The 26,168-nt window shown below is 45.6% G+C and overlaps 1 protein-coding gene across 21 annotated transcripts in view; it reads left to right on the forward strand.

Moving 5' to 3' along the window:
• KCNMA1 (potassium calcium-activated channel subfamily M alpha 1) overlaps positions 1-26,168 on the forward strand; it is a 731,255-nt gene that overhangs the window by 650,191 nt on the left and 54,896 nt on the right. The window lies entirely within an intron of this gene.

The following is a 26,168-nucleotide window of genomic DNA, read 5'->3' on the forward strand; positions in this document are numbered from 1 at the left end:
GCATGTGTCACGGCTGCTAGACAGCTGTGACACATGCAGGGATTGCCTGTTTGTTAACAATACATGCTCGCACAACACTACTCCTGTTCAAAGCTGTCTATCAGTTTCAGATGCTGCTGAGCTGTAATTTGCATAGTCTAGGACAGAGGTCGCAAACACGCAGCCAGCGGGCCACATGCAGCCCACAGACCCCTTGAAGATCCCGACGTGGTCCAGGAAGAGCCGCCGACAGCAGCGCTGCATTGCCGCGCACTGCGCAGAGACCGTCTCTCTGCACAGCATTTCCAATGCTAGCCATCGGCCTATCAAAAGCCAGCAGCTGATATCTGCGTCTCAGCGCAGCAGCATATGACATCACTGCCATGCGCAGATGTCAGCTGCTGGCCTTTGATTGGCCGGCGGCTGGCATTGGAAATGCTGTGCAGAGAGCCAGTCTCTGCGCGGTAATGCAGCGCTGCTGTCGGCGGCTCCTCCTGGACCAGGTCGGGATCTTCAAGGGGTCTGTGCCTGCGGGCTGCATGTGCACAAAGGACGCCGAGGGAACGGAGGACAGGTGAGAGGAATATTTGTGTGTGAAGAACAGCACAGGGGACAATTCTACCAGATGGGGACCTGGATGGGGGACATTACTCCAAGACGAGAACTAGGATAGGGCATATTTCTGCAAGATGAGGACCACCAGGATGGGGCACATTTCTGCAAGATGGGGACCACCAGGATGGGGCATATTACTACAAGATGGGGACCACCAGGATGGGGCACATTTCTGCAAGGTGGGGACCACCAGGATGGGGCATATTACTACAAGATGGGGACCACCAGGATTGGACGCATTACTCCAAGACGAGGACCAGGATGGGGCACATTTCTGCAAGATGGGGACGACCAGGATGGGGCACATTGTTGCAAGATAGAGACCACCAGGATGGGGCACATTCCAAGATGGGGACCACCAGGATGGGGCACATTACTCCAAGACGAGGACCAGGATGAGGCACATTTCTGCAAGATGGGGACCACCAGGATGGGGCACATTACTACAAGATTGGGACCACCAGGATGGAGAACATTACTAGATATTTGCCAGAATTACTATATGGTGCTAATTGTAAAACAATATTACTGTATGTGGCCAATTGGAGGAAACAAAATTGTAAAAATAAAAATTAAAAATAAAAGCATGAAAAAATATTTTGCCACTAAAAATGCTGTTTTATATATAAACTAAAGTAAACACAAAAAAATGCACGTTTATTATCACCACATCCGTAACAACCCAAGCTATAAAAAAAATAAAATAAACACCGCAAAAATGTTCAGACGGTTTATACAAAAAAAAAAATATTATCACTAAACATGTCACTTTGACCTAAGAATGCGGCCCCCCAAATTCAAACTTTTTCCATGTGCGGCCCATAAACCCAGCCAAGTTTGAGACCCCTGGTCTAGGAGGTAGGGGTTAAGGTGAACATCCCCAGAAAAGATTGTAAAGAAATGCCCAATTCCATTACCAGCAGAGATTTCACATACTGCACTCCGCAAGTAACAAATGTGAATATCTCTGCAATAGACTCACAGAGCACAAAAAAGAAAAGAGTCGCAGAATCAGAGGAGCTCAAGGATTTTTATTAGGCATTTTTTAAGAAGTGGCAGGTCCTCTTTAAAGTAGGACTTTTCTGTAACAGATCCGTAGTAGAAGGATTCTGGAAATAGGCATAGGCATAATAGAGCTTACAATACCGTTAGTAAATTTACTAAATTATATAGCTTCAATGCAACAGTTTAACTCCATAATAAAAAATTGAAAAGAATAAATAAATTTATCAGACTGAATCAAATTTATTCTGTAATTTCCTAGTAGCCATGTAAAAATATAAGGTACCTGGTATATTTAAGTACTAGTGTTGAGCGAACATGCTCTACACTGCTCGGTACTCGCCCGAGCATCACGCTACTCGGGATGTTCGGCGAGCACCGAGCATTTCCGGGTTACTCGGGCGGGAGCTCGGGTCTCCGCCCTGCATGTTTGGCGCTCTTTACAGAGCCAATGAACATGCAGGGATTGCCAGCCAGTCACTGTAATGCCGCAGCCATGTTGTTTGTGGGCATTACAGTGATTGGCTGGCCGCACAGCGTCACCTCGAGTATTTAAAACCGGGCGCCGCCATCTTGGACACAGTCGCTCCGGATCAGACAGTGTAGGGACAGCGCTGCTTATTTAGGGAGAGATATATCCTGCAAAATAGTTAGTGTAGGGTCTGTAAAGGCTGCCAGATCAAACAAACAATCCTTCTCAGGACTAATATCCATCCCAGGTATATCAGGCAGGCAGGCTGTATAGGAGACACAGTGGTTATACCAGCAAACGCTGCATTACAGTCCTGTGTGCTGCTCCTGTTGCTGAAATTGCTGGACTTAGCTCCAGGTCCCGGGGGCCAGGAAAAATCCTTTTTTTTTTTAATCAAAATCCTCTTTTTTTTTTCCTCCTTCACAATGTACAAATACCCATCTTATTAACCTTTTGGTGTCCCCCCCCCCCCAAAAAAAAAGTGTGCCTCTGATTTTTCAGACACAAATATATCTGTTGAAAATAGTCTGGTGTAGGCCAGAGAAACAGAAGTGTGGTTTTGCAGTTCTATGGGCCATTTGTATCTAAAAAAAACAGTTTGAGTGTGTCGCTCACTGTTCAGCCGCAAATATATATATATATTTTAAAAAGCCTGGTATACACCAGTAAATTATTACTGTGGTTTTGATGTTCCACGGTAAAACATCTCTATTATCCTGTTTTTGGCATTTTTTGCTGTATAAAAATAGTAATAGTGTCTCCCTGATTTTTCAGACACAAATATATCTGTTGAAAATAGTCTGGTGTAGGCCAGAGAGACAGAAGTGTGCTTTTGCTGTTCCACAGTAAAAAATCTCTATTATCCTGCTTTTTGCATTTTTTGCTGTAAAAAAAAAAAAAATAGTGTCTCCCTGATTTTTCAGACACAAATATATCTGTTGAAAATAGTCTGGTGTAGGCCCGAGAAATACAAGTGTGGTTTTGCAGTTCCACGATACAAACCTCTGTATTATCCACTTTTGGGCCATTTGTATCTAAAAAAAACAGTTTGAGTGTGTCGCTCACTGTTCAGCCGCAAATATATATATATTTTAAAAAGCCTGGTATACACCAGTAAATTATTACTGTGGTTTTGATGTTCCACGGTAAAACATCTCTATTATCCTGTTTTTGGCATTTTTTGCTGTATAAAAATAATAATAGTGTCTCCCTGATTTTTCAGACACAAATATATCTGTTGAAAATAGTCTGGTGTAGGCCAGAGAGACAGAAGTGTGCTTTTGCTGTTCCATGGTAAAAAATCTCTATTATCCTGCTTTTTGCATTTTTTGCTGTAAAAAAAAAAAATAATAGTGTCTCCCTGATTTTTCAGACACAAATATATCTGTTGAAAATAGTCTGGTGTAGGCCCAAGAAATACAAGTGTGGTTTTGCAGTTCCACGGTACAAACCACTGTATTATCCACTTTTGGGCCATTTGTATCTAAAAAAAACAGTTTGAGTGTGTCGCTCACTGTTCAGCCGCAAATATATATATATTTTAAAAAGCCTGTTATACACCAGTAGATTATAACTGTGGTTTTGCTGTTCCACGGTAAAAAATCTCTATTATTCAGGTTTTGGTAGTTTTTTCCGTAAAGAAAAACAGTAGTGTCTCCTCACTGTTGTGACACAAAAATATATCTGTTGAAAATAGTCTTGTGTAGGCCCGACATCCCAGTGTGGTTTCGCATTTCCACGGGTCAAATCGCTGTACTATCCAGTTTTGGGCCTTTGGTATCTAAAAAAAAAGCAGTTTGAGTGTGTCGCTCACTGTTCAGCCGCAAATATCTCTATTTAAAAAAGTGTGGTATACCCCAGTAAACAATAACTGTGGTTTTCCTCTTCCACGGTTCTAATCTACTCTTTATTACCCTTTTTCCATTGATAGTGCAAGTGTAAGCTATTTTACTTCATTTACAATGGGCAAGGCGCGTGGCAATGGACGTGGAAGTGGACGTTCTGGTGATGGTTCGTGCAGAGGACGGGGCCGTGGCCAAGGTGAAAATGTGCCACAACCAGCAGCCACATCTTCTCGCTCCCACTTCTTGACCGAATTACTAGGGAAGCACAGAAGAACACCAGTATTGAGAACTGATCAGTGTGAACAGGTTATTAATTGGATAGCAGACAATACTTCCAGTTACCTGGGCACCACCACCTCCGGTCTGTCTTCCACACGGTCAACTCTTAGTAGCCGTGAGTCTCGACCGCATACTCCTCCTCACCCTGATGCTCCTTCCTCCCACCATGCCGAGTGTCGTCAGACAGCAAGTGATCCCACACTTGGACACTCTGAAGAGCTGTTCACTGGTCCATTTCCATATTTGGGCCCCTCGCCTGATACGCTTGAAGTGGTGGCAGAGGAGATCCCATGTTGCGATGCCCAAATATTTGAACAGCCACGGCCACAGGAAGTCGACGTTGGCAATCTGTCACAAGAGGTGGACGATGACGAGACACAATTGCCAGGAAGTGAGGAGGAGGATCGTGGTGCGCAAGTGGAAGAGGAGGAGGTGGTGGATGATCTAGTAACTGACCCAACGTGGAAGGAGGACATGCAGAGTGAGGCCAGCAGCACACAGGGGGAGGGAGGCAGAGTACCCCAACAGGGAGGAAGAAGCAGTGTGGTGGACGCAGACAGAAGGCAGGCAACCGTTCCCCGTAACACCAACACGAGGGACGTTGCCAGTACAAGCGATAGGTCTTCCAGAGTCTGGAATTTTTTTAAAGACTCTGCTGATAACCCCAAAAAGGCCATATGTTCCACCTGCCATGCCAGCATCAGCAGGGGTGACAAAACTACCAGCCTGACCACCACCAGCATGATCAGGCACATGGCAGCAAAGCACCTGACTTTGTGGGGCGAAACCCAGGGTCCACGACCAGTGTCAGCGGGTGTCACCACTGCTTCTTCCACTGTTGTGCGTGCAATAGAACCCCCTGTTGTGTGTGCAAGGCAATCCCCTGTCCATACTGCATGTAAAAATGCCCCCTCCTCTCAGTCTTCACTTGTTACGGCAGTTTCTCAAGAAACAGCATCAACGTCCACGTCCCACCGCAGCGTTCAATTGTCCATATCCCAGACCTTTGAACGAAAGCGGAAATTCGCAGCTAACGCCCCACAGGCCACAGTCCTAAATTCGCACATTTCACGACTGCTTGCATTGGAAATGCTGCCTTTTAGGCTGGTGGAGACGGAATCCTTCCGCAATCTTATGGCGATGGCCGTCCCTCGGTACTCTGTCCCCAGCCGACACTATTTTGCCCGGTGTGCCATCCCCGCACTACACAAGCACGTGTCCCAAAGCATCTGCCGTGCCCTCAACAACGCAGTTACTGGGAGAGTCCACCTGACAACGGACACGTGGACAAGTGCTTGTGGCCAGGGACGGTACATCTCTCTGACGGCACACTGGGTAAACATAGTGGAAGCCGGGACCCAGTCGGACCTTGGGACGGAACACATCCTCCCCACACCGAGGATTGCGGGCCCTATGTCAGTCAGAGTTGCCCCCACAGTGTACAGCTCCTGCGCATCCTCCTCCTCCTCCTCATGTTCAGCCTCCATCTCAGATATCACCACATCAGTTACAAGCTAGAAGCATTGCAGTACTGCCTCTGCCAAGCGGCAACAGGCTGTGCTGAAACTCATAAGCTTAGGTGATAAACCTCACACTGCTTGTGAGTTGTGGACAGCTGTGAAAGAGCAGGCAGATCTGTGGCTGAGACCGCTGAACCTACATCCCGGCATGGTCGTGTGTGACAATGGCCGTAACCTGGTGGCGGCTCTGAGGCGAAGTGAGATCACACACGTACCATGCCTGGCTCATGTGCTTAACCTCGTGGTTCAGCGGTTTCTTAAATCGTACCCCGAGTTGCCAGATCTGCTCGTGAAAGTACGCCGCCTGTCAGCTCATTTTCGCAAGTCGGCTACAGCTTCCGCCGCCCTTGCTGTGTTGCAGCAGCGTTTGCAGCTTCCGGCACACCGACTGGTGTGTGATGTCCCCACACGTTGGAACTCTACCCTCCACATGTTGCAAAGGATTTTTGAGCAGAAGAGAGCAGTTGTGGAGTACCAGCTGCAACAAGGCCGTCGATATTCAGGTCAGACTCCACGCATAAGACCTCAGGAGTGGACCTGGATGTCTGACATATGTACCTTCCTAACAAACTTTGAGGAGGCCACCAAGATGGTGAGTGGCGATGACGCCATCATTAGTGTCAGCATCCCACTTGTCTGTCTTTTGCAACGCTCTCTGCAGAGAATTAAAGAGGAGGCATTGCAGCCAGAGTATGATGAGATGGATCAAGAAGCCGTAGCGGGCGATTACACACAGCCCAGCCTCATCTCATCCCAACGTGCATTAGGGGACAATGAGGGAGAGGAGGAGGAGGAGGAGGATGAACAGGAGCTGCTATCATGCGTTGTAGACGGTAGTACCTGTACAAGTGTCATACCGTCGGTTCAGCGTGGGTGGCCTGAGGACAGGGGGGAGGAGGAAGAGGAGGAGAGCATGGTCAGTTGTCATCTTGGTGAGGACACGGAAATCTTGCCCGTTACCAGTCTGGCACGCATGGCTGACTTTATGTTACGCTGCCTTAACTGTGACCCTCGCGTTGTCAAAATGTTGGGTGACAGTCATTATTGGTTGGTGACACTTGTAGACCCCCGCTACAAGGAGAACTTTCACTCTCTTATTCCTGAGGTGGAGAGGTCTACAAAAATGGGGCAATACCAGAAGGCCCTTGCTGCAGAACTCTTAAAAAAATTCCCATCTGAACACGCTAGCGGCAGAGGTCACAGTTCGTTGCCCAACCAAGGCGTACAGGTGAGAGGGATGCAGCTCCAATCCAGCAGAGGCAGGGGAACACTGTCAACGTTCTGGGACAGTTTTCTGACACCCGCCCAGCTTACAGGCCCTGAGGCGCGGGGTACTCTCACAAGGAGTGGAAAGTTTCAAAAGATGGTGAGGGAGTACCTTGCCGATCGTACCAGCGTCCTCCGTGATTCCTCTGTGCCTTTTAATTATTGGGTATCCAAGCTGGACACTTGGAATGAACTCGCTCTGTACGCCTTGGAGGTCCTGGCCTGCCCTGCCGCTAGCGTGTTATCGGAGCGTGTTTTTAGTGCCGCTGGGGGAATTATAACTGATAAGCGCACTCGCCTGTCAACTGACAATGCTGACAAGCTGACCCTTATCAAAATGAACAAGGGCTGGATTGGGCCAGACTTCTCATCACCACCAAATGACAGCAGAGTAACATAAAGTCAAATCCACTGTGTTATTTCGGGAGGTGTATTCACATGCACCGCTTCACACCCACACATGGGTATACGCTTCCTCGTTTCGGCTGTTTAATCTTCTTCTCCTTATCCTCAGCCTCCACTACCACTATACCACCAGGGTGCCAGCATTGCAAGTTCCTCCGTCCTAATTTTTGGCAGCTTTTGCTGGGAAAGCATAAGCAAATACCATGGGACACCCACTCCCCAATAATGGGACTTATGTTTGTAATATGCTGTACTGCATGGCTCCTGTAAGGGGCATTGCAAGTTGCTCCGTCCTAATTTTTGGCAGCTTTTGCTTGCAAGGCATAAGCAAATACTATGGGACACGCACTCCCCAATAATGGGACTTATGTTTGTAATATGCTGTACTGCATGGCTCTTGTAAGGGGCATTGCAAGTTGCTCCGTCCTAATTTTTGGCAGCTTTTGCTTGCAAGGCATAAGCAAATACTATGGGACACCCACTCCCCAATAATGGGACTTATGTTTGTAATATGCTGTACTGCATGGCTCTTGTAAGGGGCATTGCAAGTTGCTCCATCCTAATTTTTGGCAGCTTTTGCTTGGAAAGCATAAGCAAATACTATGGGACACCCACTCCCCAATAATGGGACTTATGTTTGATATATGCTGTACTGCATGGCTCTTGTAAGGGGCATTGCAAGTTGCTCCGTCCTAATTTTTGGCAGCTTTTGCTTGCAAAGCATAAGCAAATACTATGGGACACCCACTCCCCAATAATGGGACTTATGTTTGTAATATGCTGTACTGCATGGCTCTTGTAAGGGGCATTGCAAGTTGCTCCGTCCTAATCTTTGGCAGCTTTTGCTTGGAAAGCATAAGCAAATACCATGGGACACCCACTCCCCAATAATGGGACTTATGTTTGTAATATGCTGTACTGCATGGCTCTTGTAAGGGGCATTGCAAGTTGCTCCGTCCTAATTTTTGGCAGCTTTTGCTGGGAAAGCATAAGAAAATACCATGGGACACCCACTCCCCAATAATGGGACTTATGTTTGTAATATGCTGTACTGCATGGCTCTTGTAAGGGGCATTGCAAGTTGCTCCGTCCTAATTTTTGGCAGCTTTTGCTGGGAAAGCATAAGCAAATACTATGGGAGACCCACTCCCCAATAATGGGACTTATGTTTGTAATATGCTGTACTGCATGGCTCTTTTAAGGGGCTTTGCAGTGCAGTTCAGGGTCTTTACTGATGATTATAAGGTAGACCCTCCCGGGAGTACTGGCTAGCATAAGAGGCCTGGTCAGTCTGTGAGCAAGCAGGAGTTCCCCTGGCCAGGTGGAGTTGTAGCCCACGTCCCTGAGTGTACCATGTAGTGCTCACCCGTATGGCTGGTGACTTGGGGCCTTCTGTTAGCCTCCGCTCCACGACGGCGGTGCTGGTCCCTTGCTTGTGACTGAGCCTCCGGGCTTCTATGGCCAGAGGACCTGAAATCCCCTGCCGGCTGGTTTCTGCTGCTGGATATATAAGTCCTCACAGCTTCGGACTCCTGTGTCCGGTTCCTATTGTCTTCTGCCAGGGCGAGCTCTGCTCAGCTTCCAGCCCCTCGTCTTTAGCTCCTAGCTCCTACAGAGCTCCTTGCTGTTACTTTCCCTTGCTCTCACTCTGACTCTGACTGTTCTCTGTTCTCTGACTCACTCAACCCCACCCCAGATCCAGTTTATAAGGGCAGAATTCTCCCCTCCCAGGACTGGGGCAGGAGGATGTTGCATGTTTAAGGGATCCTGACCAGGAAACCTCCCACTTGCTCTCCGATGTAATCTCTATTACTGTGATGACCAGACCCCTGGGGTGCCACACATGGCTCTTGTAAGGGGCATTGCAGTACCTCATAATTTTTGGAAAGCCTTCCATTCACTGCTTAGGCCAACAGTGCACAGGAGACCCAGTTGCTATAAATGGAAAAAAAGGTTTAGTTAACGCCCTCTGACCTCCATGTCATTTCCAAGGGGCATTGGAGTGCCTCGAAATTTTTGGTAGGCATTGCACTCACTGTATGCCCTATAACTGTGTAGCCGAACCGCTCCTTTTGTTACAGAAACATATCCTACAAGACATATCTGGTTGACTGGCCTGATATTGATGTGAATGGTCCCTGTTCCTCCTGCTCTTTCTCCTTTGCCACTACCTCATCCATCATTTATCACCTGAAGCTTTGTTTTAACGGGAGTCATAGAACTTGGATAGTAGCAGGAAAACATCCAGCAATCCTCGGAGGAGGTAGGATATGCGCCAAAACGCTGACCTCCTCAGGCCTAGCCGCTACTACATACATGCGCTTGCATTACAACAAAACAAAGCAGATGCTAACTTCTATCATCCTCATCATGCTCCTCTCCTTGGCACTCTCAACTCCCCTGATGGAGAAGCCAGGGCCCACCGGAGGAGTCTGATAGTCCGGTGGGCTCGGCCAATGCTGCCCTAAAGCAGGCCAGGCTAAGAAAAGTGTGGGAAAGGTTACCGGTACAAATAGGGGTGGCTGGACACCCGGCCACCCCCTGGAGGCTGGGGAGCAAGCGGGGACACCCGGCCACCAGTCGGCTGGGGACTGGGTATGGATACCAGGCCGCCGACATAGCCATGGCGTGGTGGCCAGATTCCGCCTCCACATGCCTAAAAGGCCCAATTTAAAGTGCAAGCAAGCAAGGTATGGTATTGCAGCCTGGGGGTGGGTGGGTGGCAGGCTGCATACTTGCGCTTGCATTGCAAGGAATGGGAGAGGAACAATTGAACACTGCCCTGGGACAAGGACTTGAATGGGGATAGTTGCAAGTCTGCAACGACAGGTGCAAGGTGGGAGGCATCTTCGCATGTACCATGAACAGGGGTTTGGCATGCACACACTACAGCGGAATAGGCTCACCTTCCCACTAAATGCACTGGGGAGGGCACAGGTAATGTTTTGGTATACACGCTTAATCTTATGTATAAGGCACACCAGGACAAATAGGGGCGGCTGGGGACTGAGTATGGATACCTCGCTGCCGAAGCAGCCATGAGGTAGTGGCCAGCATCGGCCTCCTCTAAACTAAAAGGCCCCATTTCAAGTGCAAGCTAGCAGTATGGAATTGCAGTCTGGGGGTGGGTGTGTGGGAGGCTGCACACTTACACTTGCATTAAAAGAAAACATAGCAGATGCTAACTTCTGTCATCATCATCATGCTATTCACCTTGGCACTCTCAACTCCACCGATGGAGAAGTCAGGGCCCACCGGAGGAGTCTGGTTCTCTGGTGGGCTCGTCCAATGCTGCCTAAAGCAGGCCGGGCTAAGAAAAGTGTGTGGGGGGATGTTCCAAGGAGAAATGGGGGCGGCTGGGGACCGTTTATGGACACCCGACTGCCCCCAGGCGGCTGGGGACCGTGTGGACACTCGGCCGCGGGGCAGTTGGGGACTGAGTATGGACACCCGGCCGCCGGGCGGCTGGGGACTGAGTATGGATTCCAGGCCGCCAACACAGCCATGACGTGGTGGCCAGATTCCGCCTCCACATGCCTAAAAGGCCCAATTTCAAGTTCAAGCAAGCAAGCAGTATGGTATTGCAGCCTGGGGGTGGGTGGGTGGCAGGCTGCATACTTGCGCTTGTATTGCAAGGAATGGGGGAGGTACAATTGAACACTGCCCTGGGACTAGAACTAGAACTTGCATGGGGATAGTTGCAAGTCTGCATCTTCTGATGCGGCAAGGATCACTTATGATGGGCACACTTTTAGACAGTGACCTGGGAGTCAGAGATGCTTCCAGGGGTCTTCACCATGCTGTTCCCATGTCTTTTCAGCACTTTATGCATGTGTCACACAGCACATGGCCAGATAAGGTTGTAAAATGTTAAAATGACATTTCCCGGTGAATGCATTTATCATAGTTGAAAGCAATACAAAAGTGCAAAAACGCATAAAAAATGCTACTTGTGAACATAGCCGAAGGTGTGGAGGAGTATTTTTGTTTTTGGTCATTTATTTTAACTTATACACTTATACTCTTTTCCCTGGAAAGGATGTTCCTTAACATATTTCACAGGAAAAAAGTTTCACTTTCGTTTTATTGTGAGCCTGTAAAAGTGGCTTAATACCTCTGACCACGTTGTTGACAGCAGTGACCTGGGGGTCAGAAATGCTTCCTGGGGCGATCCCCATGCTATCCCCATGTCATTTGAGCACTGTCACTATCGTTTTGGGCACTTGTTAGGCTTTTAAAAGACTGCCGGGGGTGCCACCGCAAAAATGCTCGAGTCTCCCATAGACTAACATTGGGCTCGTTGCTCGGGTCGAGCACCCGAGTATCACGGCGAGCTCGGCCCGAGCTTCGAGCACCCGAGCATTTTAGTGCTCGCTCAACACTATTAAGTACATATTGTTATATATTGCCATATATACAGAATGCGATGACCTGTATACAGTCATGGCCAAAAGTATTGAGAATGAGACAAATAGTAATTTTTCCAAAGTTTACTGCTTCATTTTTTGTAATGGCAATTTGCATATACTCCTGAATGTCAAAGAGTGATCAGCTTAACAGCAATTACTGTACTTGCAAAGTCAATATTTGCCCAGAAAATGAACTTTAACCCCCAAAACACATTTCAACATCATTGCAGTCCTGCCTTAAAAGGAGCAGCTAACATCGTTTTAGTGATTGATCCATTAACACAGGTGTGGGTGTTGATGAGGACAGGGCTGGCGATCAATCAGTCATGATTAAGTAAGAATGACATCACTGCACACTTTAAAAGGAGGCTGGTTCTTGGTATCATTGTTTCTCTTCAGTTAACCATGGTTATCTCTAAAGAAACACGTGCAGCCATCATTGCACTGCACAAAAATGGCCTAACAGGGAAGAGTATCGCAGCTACAAAAATTGCACCTCAGTCAACAATCTATCGCATCATCAAGAACTTCAAGGAGAGAGCTTCCATTGTTGTCAAAAAGGCTCCAGGGCGCCCAAGAAAGACCAGCAAGCGCCAGGACCGTATCTTAAAACTGTTTCAGCTGTGGGATCGGACTACCAGCAGTGCCGAGCTTGCTCAGGAATGGCAGCAGGCTGGTGTGAGTGCTTCTGCACGCACTGTGAGGCGGAGACTCTTTGAGCAAGGGCTGGATTCAAGGAGGGCAGCAAAGAAGCCACTTCTCTCCAGAAAAAACATCAGGGACTGACTGATTTTCTGCAAAAGGTACAGGGAGTGGACTGCTGAGGACTGGGGCAAAATCATTTTCTCTGATGAATCCCTTTTTCGATTGTTTGGGACATCTGGAAAACAGCTTATTCGGAGAAGAGGTGAGCGCTACCACCAGTCTTGTCTCATGCCAACTGTAAAGCATCCTGAAACCATTCATGTGTGGGGTTGCTTCTCAGCCAAGGGAATCGGCTCACTCACAGTCTTGCCTAAAACACAGCCATGAATAAAGAATGGTACCAGAATGTCCTCCAAGAGCAACTTCTCCCAACCGTCCAAGAGCGGTTTGGCGCCCAACAATGCCTTTTCCAGCATGATGGAGCACCTTGCCCTAAAGCAAAGGTGATAACTAAATGGCTCATGGAACAAAACATAGAGATTTTGGGTCCATGGCCTGGAAACTCCCCAGATCTTAATCCCATTGAGAACTTGTGGTCAATCATCAAGAGACAGGTGGACAAACAAAAACCAACAAATTCTGGCAAAATGCAAGCATTGATTATGCAAGAATGGACTGCTATCAGTCAGGATTTGGTCCAAAAGTTGATTGAGAGCATTCCAGGGAGAATTACAGAGGTCTTGAAGAAGAAGGGGCAACACTGCAAATATTGACTTGCTGCATTAGCTCATTCTAACTGTCAATATAACCTATTGGTACTCATAATATGATTGCAATTATATTTCTGTATGTGATATAAACATCAGACAAACACTAATAAAAACCAGAGGCCAGCAGATCATGTGAAAATATAATTTTGGTGTCATTCTCAATACTTTTGGCCATGACTGTACATGCCATGTAAAATAGATTGGCCACCTTGAACTGTGTGTGTTTGGTCAATTTGACCAATAAAAAACAAGGGTCAGTTCCTTGAAATTATGGCTAGAAGCAAAGTACTGTAGCTTGTTCCGAGTCAAAAGAAGCATTCTATAAGTAAATTAAAAGCAATATTCCTTTTTCCAATAAAATTTAGGCACAACCATTTTTTTTCCACAAAAGTTCAAATGTTCCACTATAATTTGCTTATCAAAGGTTTTTTTTATTACAGTGGTTGTCATTGAGAGCACAGTCATCACATTAGATATATCTCGTTACTGTGCAATGGTTTCTGTAAACTGGACAAATTATGCAAGAGATTGATGCATTTTTGTATAAAGGAGACGTACAGTCAATATCACTTTTCTATATAAGGTCAATAAATCTCCATAGGCATGTAACCAGGTAGATAGATCGAGACGTGTGTGTTTGCTGTCTAGGTGAACAAATGTAGCAAAACTATATTTGCCATTTAATTTATTTATTTTGCCTCCAGGAGTTGGGCCATTAAGTTGTGCTAGAGTGATTAATTCAGGTACAGTTCACTACATCTGTATGTATTGGTAATAGTAAAGGAAAATGTTGGTGGATCCCTCGTGAAATTGTAACTGATCTCATTAAAGGGAACCTGTCACCAGAAAAAATGCTTTTAATCTGCAGTTTAATATCGTTACTAACCTGCCCGACTCCTGCACTTAGCCGAACGCTGCAGAGAGAAAATGAACTTTATTCCCCCCGGCAGCATTCGGTTTCAGTCACGGGGGTGAGGCGTCGTCACTGGTTCGTTCACCGCTTTGTGTATAGAGAGAAGCGACTGTAACCACGCTCCTGGCCCTGACTGACAGCCGGCCCCAATGCAGAACCAGTGTTTTTCAGGACGGGGGAGTGGTTACAGCTGCCGTTTTGTTAACTCAGAGTGGTGACTGAACCAGCGCTGCCCCCGTGACTGAAACCGGAATGCTGCCGGGGGGGATTAAAGTTAATTTTCTTCTCACAGCATTCAGCTACGTGCTGGCTACATGTAGGTTAGTAATGCTAGTAACACCCCGAGCATGTTTTAATTTTCATGACCAGGCCAAATTTTAAATTCTGACCACTGTCACTTTATGAGGTAATAACTCTGGAACGCTTCAACGGATCCCACTGATTCTGAGAATATTTTTTCGTGACATATTGCACTTCATGATAGTGGTAAAATTTGTTTGCTATGACTTGCATTTATTTGCAACAAAAAAAAAGGAAAAAGTTGACCAGCGATTTCTCATTTTTCCAACGAAATTTACAAAACCATTTTTTTAGGGACCACATCACATTTGAAGTGACTTTGAGGGGTATATACGACAGAAAATACCCAAAAGTGACACCTTTCTAAAAACTGCACCCCTCAAGGTGCCCAAAACCACATACAATAAGTTTATTAACCCTTCAGGTGCTTCACAGGAATTAATGGAACGTGGAAGGAAAAAATGAACATTACACTTTTTTTCACAAAAATTTTAATTTAGACCCAATTTTTTTTAATTTTTACTAGAGAAAATGCACCATACAGTTGTTTTGCACCGTTCCTCATGCAGTATAAGTGATTAGATGACTTTATTTTTCGGGTGGGTACGATTACAGCGATACCAGATTTATATTGAGTTTTTAGTTTTTGCATCCCCATCTTTTGATAGCTATAATTTTCCATATTTTGGCCAACAGAGTCATGTGAAGGCTTGTTTATTGTGGGACAAATTGATTTTTTTATTGGTACCATTTTCAGGCACATGACATTTTTTGATCGCTTTCTATTTTGATTTTTGGGAGGCAGAATGAGCAAAAGCCAGCCATTCAGGAATTGTTTTTTTGATATTTTTTAATGTCATTCCGTTGTAAAATTGATAAGGCAGCTTTATTCTTCGGGTCAGTACCATTACAGCGAAACCACATTTATATTAATTTTTTATGTTTTGGCAATTTTACACAATAAAAGCTATTTTATAGAAAAAATAATTATTTTTGCATCGCTTTATTCTGAGAGCTATAACTTTTTTATTTTTCAGCTTTTGTGGGATAAGATGATGTTTTCAGCTGTACCATTTTTTTTCTTTTGTCCATTTGATTGCGTTTTATTCCACTTTTTGTTTGGCGGTATGATGATAAAGCATACTTTTTTGCCTCTTTTTTTTTTTTTTTTTTAACGGTGTTCACTAAAGAATCTAACTAGTGAGACAGTTTTATAGATTGGGTCGTTCTGGACATGGCAATACCAAATATGTGTACTTTTTTTGTTTATTTATTTTTTTCATAAATATATTTATTTATGGGGTTTTTTTTCACTTTTTTTTTTTTCACTTCTTTACTTTGTCCCTCTATGGGACTTTCATTTTTTGCAGACTGATCGCTTATAAAGCATAGGAATGTAGGAGCATTGCTATGCTTTTTAAGCTGTCAGCGCTGCACTGACAGACAAACTTGCTATTAGTGGTGGGGGTGGGGTTATACAGAGCATCAGTCTTATTAGTCCTCTAGTATTAATCTCCCGCTGATAAATCAGTGATTTTATGAAAAACCGCAGTAAGCAGCCCAGTAAGTGACACATCGCTGGAATTAGAGTCTCTGTCTCTACATTATGCTGCTCTCAGATTAGGTGGCAACACATAGTGATAGTTTGCTTTTAATGAAGTCCAATAACTTCATTTTGAAATGCACCGATCGCTGGTAATAAAGTTATTAGTCTATATGTAAGTTTAGTATGTCATAGATTTAGTATTTAAATGATACTTGTAACACATTTTGCTGCTGATCCATAGGAAAATTTACATAAGTGACTCATTGTGCATTATCACAGCAGGAGAGTATTACAAGTGTAACACTCTGTACTACAATAGGTCTACCTAAAGTCATTTTACTACAATGCAAGGAGCATGAAAGCCCCTCATCTCTCTGCAGACTCCTCAGGGACTTGCATAAGGAGATTATCATTAAGACTGTGTCATTAGATTTTTGCTAATCACTGCTTAAATTGACTACATATCTTATTATATTTTTCTAATTGCGTCCAAAAGCAAAAACAAGGCCACTGTTTGCTCAGGTGCTTAGGACCACTTGAACAATGGGTAATCAAGGTCACATCTGCTGAGAAGATGCTCAGAGACCACAACTAGCTATTCATTTGCTGATTTTTTTTCTGCATATTGTGCTGTGATGTAAAAGATCTTACCAGGGACTCCCAGAAACACGTCACCCAGGCACCACTAAATTTGGTCTAATCTACAGCAGTTAAACAGTGATCCTTGTAAAAACTCTATGTGGAGGTTATTACAGCAGTGCCAGGGGAGGGATTCCTCTGCCTCATTTATAGGAGTTTAATAGATTAAAAGTCCAAATTGAGCCGCACAAAATCACCCTAATCAAGTTTTCATCTGCATAATTTTCCCATAAGCAGCAAAAGGGAATTGGAACAACTCCTCTTTTTTCCTTTGGACAGATTTAACCCCTTAGGAATAGTTTGCCCTTAGTGTTCCCAAGGTATACCCTGCTTGATTTACACATATCATAGCTCAAGTTTTTGGACAAGAAACAGAGCATAAGTTTGTTTTTGCCTTTAGATGCAGGCTGGCAAGCCTTGTAAGCAAAGGTTCCAGAGCCCTGTTCACAAGATCGCTGAGGGTCCTAATAGATGGACCCCCAGGAGATCATTAAGTAACTAACTATTGTCACCCTTGAAATCATGGAATATTTACACGTGAACAATTTTGTATTATGAATATGAAAAGTGACCCACTAGAGAATCTGGTGATTATCCTATGGGTGCAGGTTCTAAAAGGATGACAAAGTCCTGGACACAATACAGTGCAACCTTTTTCAAAGCTGCCATTGGAGTGGATCATTTGCTGCTGGCTGTTATCATGTATTTGGGCTATTCCACAAACATTTTTTAGCCCTTAGATGACCCTGCAGTAATATTTTTAAAGTATACAATGCTAGTAAGTGCAGACAGTGTTTGGTAAAGGTGAAATAAGCTCCGTTAGTCAGGATACTGTACTCCAGTACCTCACTGTCTATGGCAGTTAGGGTCAAAACTCATGTACTGTACTCTAAGGCCTCTTCTTCCAAAGAAGACCAATTTAGTGTCACCAGCAGTAATGTGACTATTTCATATAATATATGGACAAAACTATTGGAACACCTACACAATACACCTAAAGAAGCTTTTATGATATCCCATTCTATGGATTTGGTCTCCCCTTTTGCATATATAACAGCTTCTACTCTTCTGTGAAGGCTTTCTACAATAGGTTGGAGGTGTCTGTGGGAATTTGTACGCAATCATTTAGAAGAGCATTTCTGAGACATTTACATTGGTGGAGAGGACCTGGCTCTCTAGTTTATTCACAAGGTGTTGGATGGTGTTGATCAGTTCTCCGTTCAGGCCAGACAAGTCCATCAATGCCAAACTCCCCAAACCATGACTTTATGCACCTTGCTTTGTACACTGGGCACCAGGGCCAGCTCTAGGCTTTGTGTGCCCTGGGTGAAAGAGTCTCAGTGGGCCCCTTTAACACATACCACGATTCATGATGCACAGATACCGCAGAGAAATATATATATATAGTACAATGCCGAAGATTTCACTTCTTACATTACATGAGTGATATCTATTGTAAATTCTACAATAGCTCAGAAACCAGCGAATCCTCCCAGTGCACAGTGCATACCGGACAGTATAGTCCTCCATACAGTATTATGGGCACCACATAGTACTCCATACAGTATTATGGGCCCCATATATTGCTCCATGCAGAATAATGGACTCCATATAATGCTCCATAAAGGATACTTGCCCTCATATAAAGCTCCATACAGGATACTGGCCCCCATATAATGCTCCATACAGGATACTAGCCCTCATATAATGCTCCATAAAGGATACTGGCCCCCATATAACGCTCCATACAGGCTACTGGCCTTTATATAATGCTCCATACAGGATACTGGCCTTTATATAATGCTCCATACAGGATACTGGCCCCCATATAATGCTCCATACAGGATACTGGCCTTCATATAACGCTCCATACAGGATACTGGTCCCCTTATAACACTCCATACAGAATACTGGCTTCCATATAATGCTCCATACAGAATACTGCACCCCACATAATGCCCCATGCAGGCTGTGCTCCCCACATAATGCCCCATGCAGGCTGTCCCCCCCACATAATGCCCCATGCAAGCTGTCCCCCCCCCTACATAATGCCCCATGCAGGCTGCCCCCCCCCCACATAATGCCCCATGCAGGCAGTGCCCCCCACATAATGCCCCATGCTGGCTGTTCCCCCACATAATGCCCCATGCAGGCTGTTCTCCCTTACATAATGCCCCATGCAGGATGTCACTCCCCCCCCACATAATGCCCCATGCAGGATGTCACTTCCTCCCATATAATGCCCCATGCAGGATGTCACTTCCCCCCCATATAATGCCCCAAGCAGGATGTCACTTCCCCCCATATAATGCCCCATGCAGGATGTCACTCCCCCCCCATATAATGCCCCATGTAGGATGTCACTTCCCCCTCATATAATGCCCCATGCAGGATGTCACTTCCCCCCCATATAATGCCCCATGCAGGATGTCACTTCCCCCCCCATATAATGCCCCATGCAGGATGTCATCCCCCCCCCATATAATGCCACATGCCTCCATACATAAAGAAAAAAAAATCAAATACTCACTTCTCACCTGCTGCCGCTGCTCCGGACTCCTCACCCGCGCCGCCGTGTTCCCACTCTGCGCTGTGACTGCTCAAAGAAAGATGTCACCACACTCTCTGACCTGAGACGACACAGTGCAGCAGCCGCGGAAGAGACAGGACCTGCCCCTGAGGCACGGGGAGAGGTAAGTATTGTCCAGGCTGCCGGGGCCCTGAGCAAGCGGGGGGGGGGGGGGTGGGCGCTGGCACCGGCACCGCACTCTTCCGCTCACGGGTCCCATAGCGCACAGGGGTGCCCGACAGCGAGTGGGCCCCCCCGCCTGCTCAGGGCCCCGGGTGCGCCGGGTGCTGACCCCGAGCCTGCTGGGCACAGTCATGCTGGAACAGAAAAGTACCTTCTCCAAATTGTTTCTACAAAGTTGGGAGCATATTGACAAAAATGTCTTGGTATGCTAATGCATTAAGATTTCCTTTTACTGGAACTAAGTGGCCAAGCCCAACTACCAACCCCTGAAAAACAACAAACAGCCTCCTCTAGCAAACTTTACAGTTGGCACAATGCACTCAGGCGAGTAATGTTATTGTCGTATTCGCCCCATCCAAACTTGTCCATCACTTATAGAGAAGTGTAATGCATTACTCCATGTTTCCAATGTTCCAGAATCTAGTGCTGGTGTGCAGGGGTGGATTAAGAGTAGCAAGGGCCCCGGGCAGTTTAGAAGGCGCGCCCCCCCCCCACACAAACACACCTGATGTATCACATGTCACATGATCCCCTGTGATAGATCATGTGATAGTTAACGTGAAATTTGGAACAATATTAATTATAATAATTTTTTTTAGGCTGTGTGCCCACTATGCGTTTTTTAAGCAATTCCGCTGCAGAAACGCTTAAAAAATGCTTGGTAGAAGGTCTGCCATGTTCCCCAATGATAATTCGCATGTGCTGTGCACATGCTGCGGAAATTTCCGCTGCGGATTATCATTGCGGAAAAATCCGCAGCATTACCAATTATTTTGTGGAAGCTCGGCGTTTTCGCCGCCATTGACTTGCATTGGAACGCATGTAATCCGCATCACTGCATCTGTACATGTGGATTCCATGCGTTTCAATGTGCGGATGGTACCCAGGTCTGGAGGACAGGAGACTCTCCTCCGGACCCGGGTACCATAGTACCTGTAGAAAAAAAGAATAAAATAAATATTATACTTACCTTCTGATGGCCCCCGGTGTCTTTATCCGATGCGTCCTGGCTTTCCGGCAGCTCATGATGGTCTGAAAAGGACCTGCCGTGACGTCATTAAGTCATGTGATGGGTCACGCGACCGCTGACGTTGGCAGGCCATCAGAAGGTAAGTATATATTTATTTTTTATCATTCTTTTACGGTCACACTATATAAATCCATGCCGGTTGCATGGATTTATATAGTGTGACCAAGTTGTCAAGCACTTTCCAAGTGATGCTAAAATCGCTTGGAAAAGCGCTTGTTAACCCGCATGCGGAAATGCATGTGAAGAACGCTTCACATCCGCATGTCCCTGGCAGGAAAACGCATGTAAAATCCGCATGCATTTTTTCTGCCAGGGAGATGCAGAAACGCTCAAAAAAAATCCGGAGCATTTCTGCATCGTGGGCACATAACCTTACATTAATTGTATGACTCAATATTGAGCACACGTAGCCATCTAAACACGGCGGGAGGCCGCACGACGCCATCTACACACAGCGGGAGGCCGCACGTAGCCATCTATACACAGTGGGAGGCCGCACGTAGCCATCTATACACAGCGGGAGGCCGCATGTAGCCATCTATACACAGCGGGAGGCCGCACGTAGCCATCTATACACAGCGGGAGGCCGCACGTAGCCATCTATACACAGCGGGAGGCCGCACGTAGCCATCTATACACAGCGGGAGGCCACACATAGCCATCTATATACAGCGGGAGGCCGCACGTAGCCATCTATGCACAGCGGGAGGCCGCACGGCGCTATCTATACACAGCGGGAGGCCACGCGGCGCCATCTATACACAGCGGGAGGCCGCATGTAGCCATCTATGCACAGCAGGAGGCCGCACAGCACCATCTATACACAGCGGGAGGCCGCACAGCACCATCTATACACAGCGGGAGGCCGCACAGCACCATCTATACACAGCGGGAGGCCGCACGTAGCGCTACCATCTATATACAGCGGGAGGCCGCACGTAGCCATCTATACACAGCAGGAGGCCGCACGGCACCATCTATACACAGCGGGAGGCCACACGGCGCCATCTATACACAGCGGGAGGCCACACGGCGCCATCTATACACAGCGGGAGGCCGCATGTAGCCATCTATACACAGCAGGAGGCCGCACAGCGCCATCTATACTCAGCGGGAGGCCGCACGGCGCCCCCCCCAGAGACAGCGGGAGGCCACACGCAGTCACGCACACACAAACATATACAGACATATACATACACGCATAAACATATTTGAAACACAAAAATACATTTAAACAGACATCACACAATGATATCTGCCTGCACACACACACACACTCACTCAATCACACATACACACACTTACTCGCACACATACACACTCTCTCTCACACACACACACACACACAGACTCACCATCCCCCGGCTCGGCTCCAGTCCTGCTCCTCTCCGGTGGTAAGTAGCAGTGCAGGGCGCGCACTGCGTGACGTTACAGCTAGGAGACACAGCCGCGCACATGGCCGTGTCTCCTAGCAGTGACGCGGCCGGGCCAGCACAGGGAAGTTAACTGCTGCAGTGCTGGCCCGGCCGGAGAAGAAGCTCCCCCGCCACTGTCTGCCAGTATGTGCCGCGGCGCCGCACATATAATGAGGGCAATTTGGACATAGACACCCCGGAGCCCCGGGCCCCCTGGAGGCCCGAGGCCCCGGGCGGTGGCCCGGATTGCCCTCATTATAATCCGCCTATGGTGGTGTGCTTTACACCACTCAATCTGACACTTGGCATTGTGGTTGATGATGTAAAGCTTGCATGCTGTGGTTCGGTAATGGAAATCCATACCATTAAGCTCCCACTGCATTTTTTATTCTAATGTTAATGCCAGAGGAGGTTTGGACTCTGCCATTATTCAGTGGAGCATTAGTGACTATTATGTACTATGCACATCAGGACTGGACAACCCCGCTCTGTAACTTTAAATGGTCCTCCACTTTTTGACTGAGTTGCTGTGGTTGTTAAACACTTCATCTTTTCAATAACACCAATCACAGTTCCAATCATGGAATATTTGGGAGGGAAGAAATCGCACACTGAGCGGAGCGGGACAAGACATTGCTGAGCATTGCATCGCCGCTCCTATTCAGGTGGATCACCTCAATTGTGTACCAAGTGGATTCTTAGCCACGCAGCATACAGAACAATGCCATACTTTACATGGGTGTTTTTTTTAATAATGTTTCAGTTCTGACCAAAAACATATAGAGAACAACATTTATGTTATATGTAGTGTATATGTCAATAGTAAATCTTACCTCCTCTATCTCTGAACTTAAATGTATATTGTTTTGTTGTCTTTCACGTCTGATTTATTCTACTCAGTTGCATTATGTGTAAACATCATAAAATAATGACCAAGAATGCAATCCTGCAAAAAGACACTAGACTGCAACTAGACACATCTTGTGATACTTTAGGCAGCCACCAGAGGGCAATGTGATTTAAGGACCGCTCCTGCTACAAATTCTGTTTGTTCTGCTTGCCCACATCTATTATGAAGCCAATACTTCTCAGACTGTATTCAGACAGATAACGTAATCAATGACAGCGATCATCATTGAGGCCAGCAATTGTTATCAAGCTATAAAATAATAAAAATAACTATGGTATTTAATGGACTGCATGTGCTGAGTGCCACGCTGAATATTGTGGGGACCGAGCGCTTACAGCTTTAAATGACATCACTTTGCTGTAGCCTTGTTAACTATCTTGAGATTGGAGTGGCGGTGATTTCTCCTCCCAGCTGTGCTTTCCAGCAGTCAGTGTTTCTTGATGGATGTGTCTGTGCAAGGCCTTGCATTATACATGTGCCATCACTCACTGAAGGTACAGACTTGTCACATAGCAGGAAAATCAGGGTCACTGCTTGCTTTTGAGAGCTGAGAAATAATGCTTTTTTCTATTCTGTCAGTATATAAAAGGGAATGTGCAGAGACCCCTTTGAAGGCTTCTGGTGGGTGCTAAATGCTTAGAAAGTCCGATTTGTTAAACCTTTCTATACCTGCTTCTACTCCATCCAGTCTCAGTCCCATTATTGGGGAAAGGGGGACAACATGTGGCTTTTGTGATTGCTGGACCACTTTCAGATCAAGGCTGATTACTATTGGGATGGATTATTGTTACGTGTTGGTGCATTGTGGAATACAAGGCCATGGTTGTTGTTGTTGGCAAATATTCCAAAATGTAATCATCAGTAAATGAAAAAGCCATCAAGAACATCTCTAGATTACTTCAGTTGTCAATGTAAGATCTCATTTATATGTCTGTTTCCCATGTACCTGATCTATATGTGCTTTTCATGGATATAACATGTACGTTATAGTCTATGTACATGTCCGTGCCATAATATTGTAATCACAACAAACAAGAGAACCACCGAAAGTCGGGTCCAATTAACAGTATGGCAATAGTTGTTATACATAAAAAACCTTTATTAAAGTACTGGTTACAGTGACACTACAAGCACAAGAATGCCCGCATGCAATTACAAAAATTAGACGTGTGAGTCATAATAAAAGGATCAAATAAGGAATATACATGTAAACAATGTCAATATAAGGTATGTAAAAACCCAGGTATTACCAGCGGGTGCAAAGGGTGGTAGTATATAGGAACCAAGACACCACCAGCAGGTACAGTATAAAAAGTGGTGATATATGGAGACCAAGGTACTACCAATAGGTACACAAATAATGGTATGCTGTGCCCATTTAATACACTAAAATAATACTTCAATGATTATAATTATAGAAATATGAATAATTAGATCGATCAATTACAAAACCGATAGTGGTATATTAATGGGCACCCCATACAGAACTGTAATCAATGGTAGTATAACAGTGCCTAACTCCTACAGTGCCCATGATGAATGATTACTGATATGTGATGCCCTCATGGCAGGGAAGACCTAGTGATCAATATAAATAGTGTGAAGGGCTAGTCACGGAGGGAGGCAATGCTGATTGGCATACCTGATAGAACGATCCTATGTCTGAATGCTGGGCAACCCCGACGTGTGTTTCGGACGGGGAGTCCTTCGTCAGGGGGATACCTGACATACATATTATATTGACATTGTTTACATGTATATTCCTTATTTGATCCTTTTATTATGACTCATACATCTAATTTTTGTAATTGAATGCGGGCATTCTTGTGCTTGTAGTGTCACTGCAACCAGTACTTCATTAAAGGTTTTTTATGTATACCAACTATTGCCATACTGTTAATTGGACCCGACGTTCGGTGATTCTCTTGTTTGTTGTGTTTTCATCCAAATGGTCTGCCATTTATTTTTTGTCCATATAGCACACAATTTTGATACTATGAGTATTTTATATTGACCAACTGGTCCTTGATAAAAACCCTCCTACATGTGGCTACATTCTTGGTGTTTTTGTGTTTAACATAATATTGTAATGTATGAGAGAAGCTTTGTCATTGATTTATTTATTTATCCATATGGAGAAATCACTGATAAATCTGATGGTAAAGCTGACACACGGTGCAAACACTGAGGAAACTTGAATCTAAAACACTGATGACCCTCGGACAATTTTTTTTGCGTATGTGAAAAATCACAGAAGTCTGAATGAGGCCTTAAATTCATTTTGCTATAGGTAATGATACACATAAAAACGCACAAAAGTTATACACCAAATTAAAGGGTTTAGGTGATTGTTTAGTGAAAAAGTCATCCAAAAATAAACAGATTCAAATTTGCCAAATCATGAGGATTTTAACGGGATATTTGATGTGCAGCTAATTGATTCTCAGCAGATTAAAATGTCCTGTATTATGTGTTGGGGTCTGGGGAGACCCCAGGGTATAATAAACATAAGATGTAACAACTAATGCTCACTTCACCGCTCACCTCCGATGCTCACTGTCCCCCGTACAGTCCTTGGCGCCTTTTCCTACTGCCTCCTCTCATTGAATCCCAGACATCTTCATGCTAGGCCAGATCTTCCAGCCACGACTAAGCCCAAGGATGCCCCTGGGCATGTGTGTTCTAAGGTCTGCGCTTAGTAGCAGTTGGCGGTCCAGGCTCATGTCATGACGATCATGTCGCCGTGACCTTACTTTGCACAATCAGAGAGCAGTCCTAGGCCTGCTTAAGGCCAGAGGTCTTGGTCTAACATGAAGAGGCATGGCGTTTCAGCACATGGTGGTAACTTAGAAGAGGTGCCAAGGACCGTAAGGAGAAGAGCCAGTAGCAGAGGTGGTCAGAGAGGTGAGGTGTTTTGCCCCGATCAAATTACAAAAGATCCGCACTCCGGAGAATACTTATTTCTGTTAAGTTCGAGTTGAATTCAGTCCATTCGAATAAATTTAGCCAACTCTAAATCTGACACCATGCAGTATACAGCTCCTCTTCAAACCCACCCAAACAAAAAAGAAAGCATTATGTGGTGTTTCAGAAATCGAAAAGCCATCCGAGCAATGCGTGGATGAGTTGAGTCTTCCAGAAGAGCAGAGATTTGGACATGAAGCAGTGCAACATGACCATACATTCTCAGCAGGTACATACACTGGATTGGGAACTAGATTGTAAAACCGTGTACATAATTATAAAAACATGGCTGTTTGTTTCCGGAAACTGTACCACACCTGTGCACATGATTTGTGTGATATTGCAGTTCAACCATATATTGCATTTATGTCAGCGAAGCTACAATATCAGACTAATCTGACAGAGAGGCGTGACTATGTTTTGGACAGACTTATGTTTCCAATGCCGTACAACCCTTTGTTCACCTGAGTCTCAAATTAAGAAATGTATTATG

This window comes from Phyllobates terribilis, unplaced genomic scaffold, assembly GCF_046119375.1.
Source record: "Phyllobates terribilis strain yellow unplaced genomic scaffold, ASM4611937v1 Scaffold_5__5_contigs__length_657084704, whole genome shotgun sequence".
Taxonomy (NCBI): Eukaryota; Metazoa; Chordata; class Amphibia; order Anura; family Dendrobatidae; genus Phyllobates; species Phyllobates terribilis.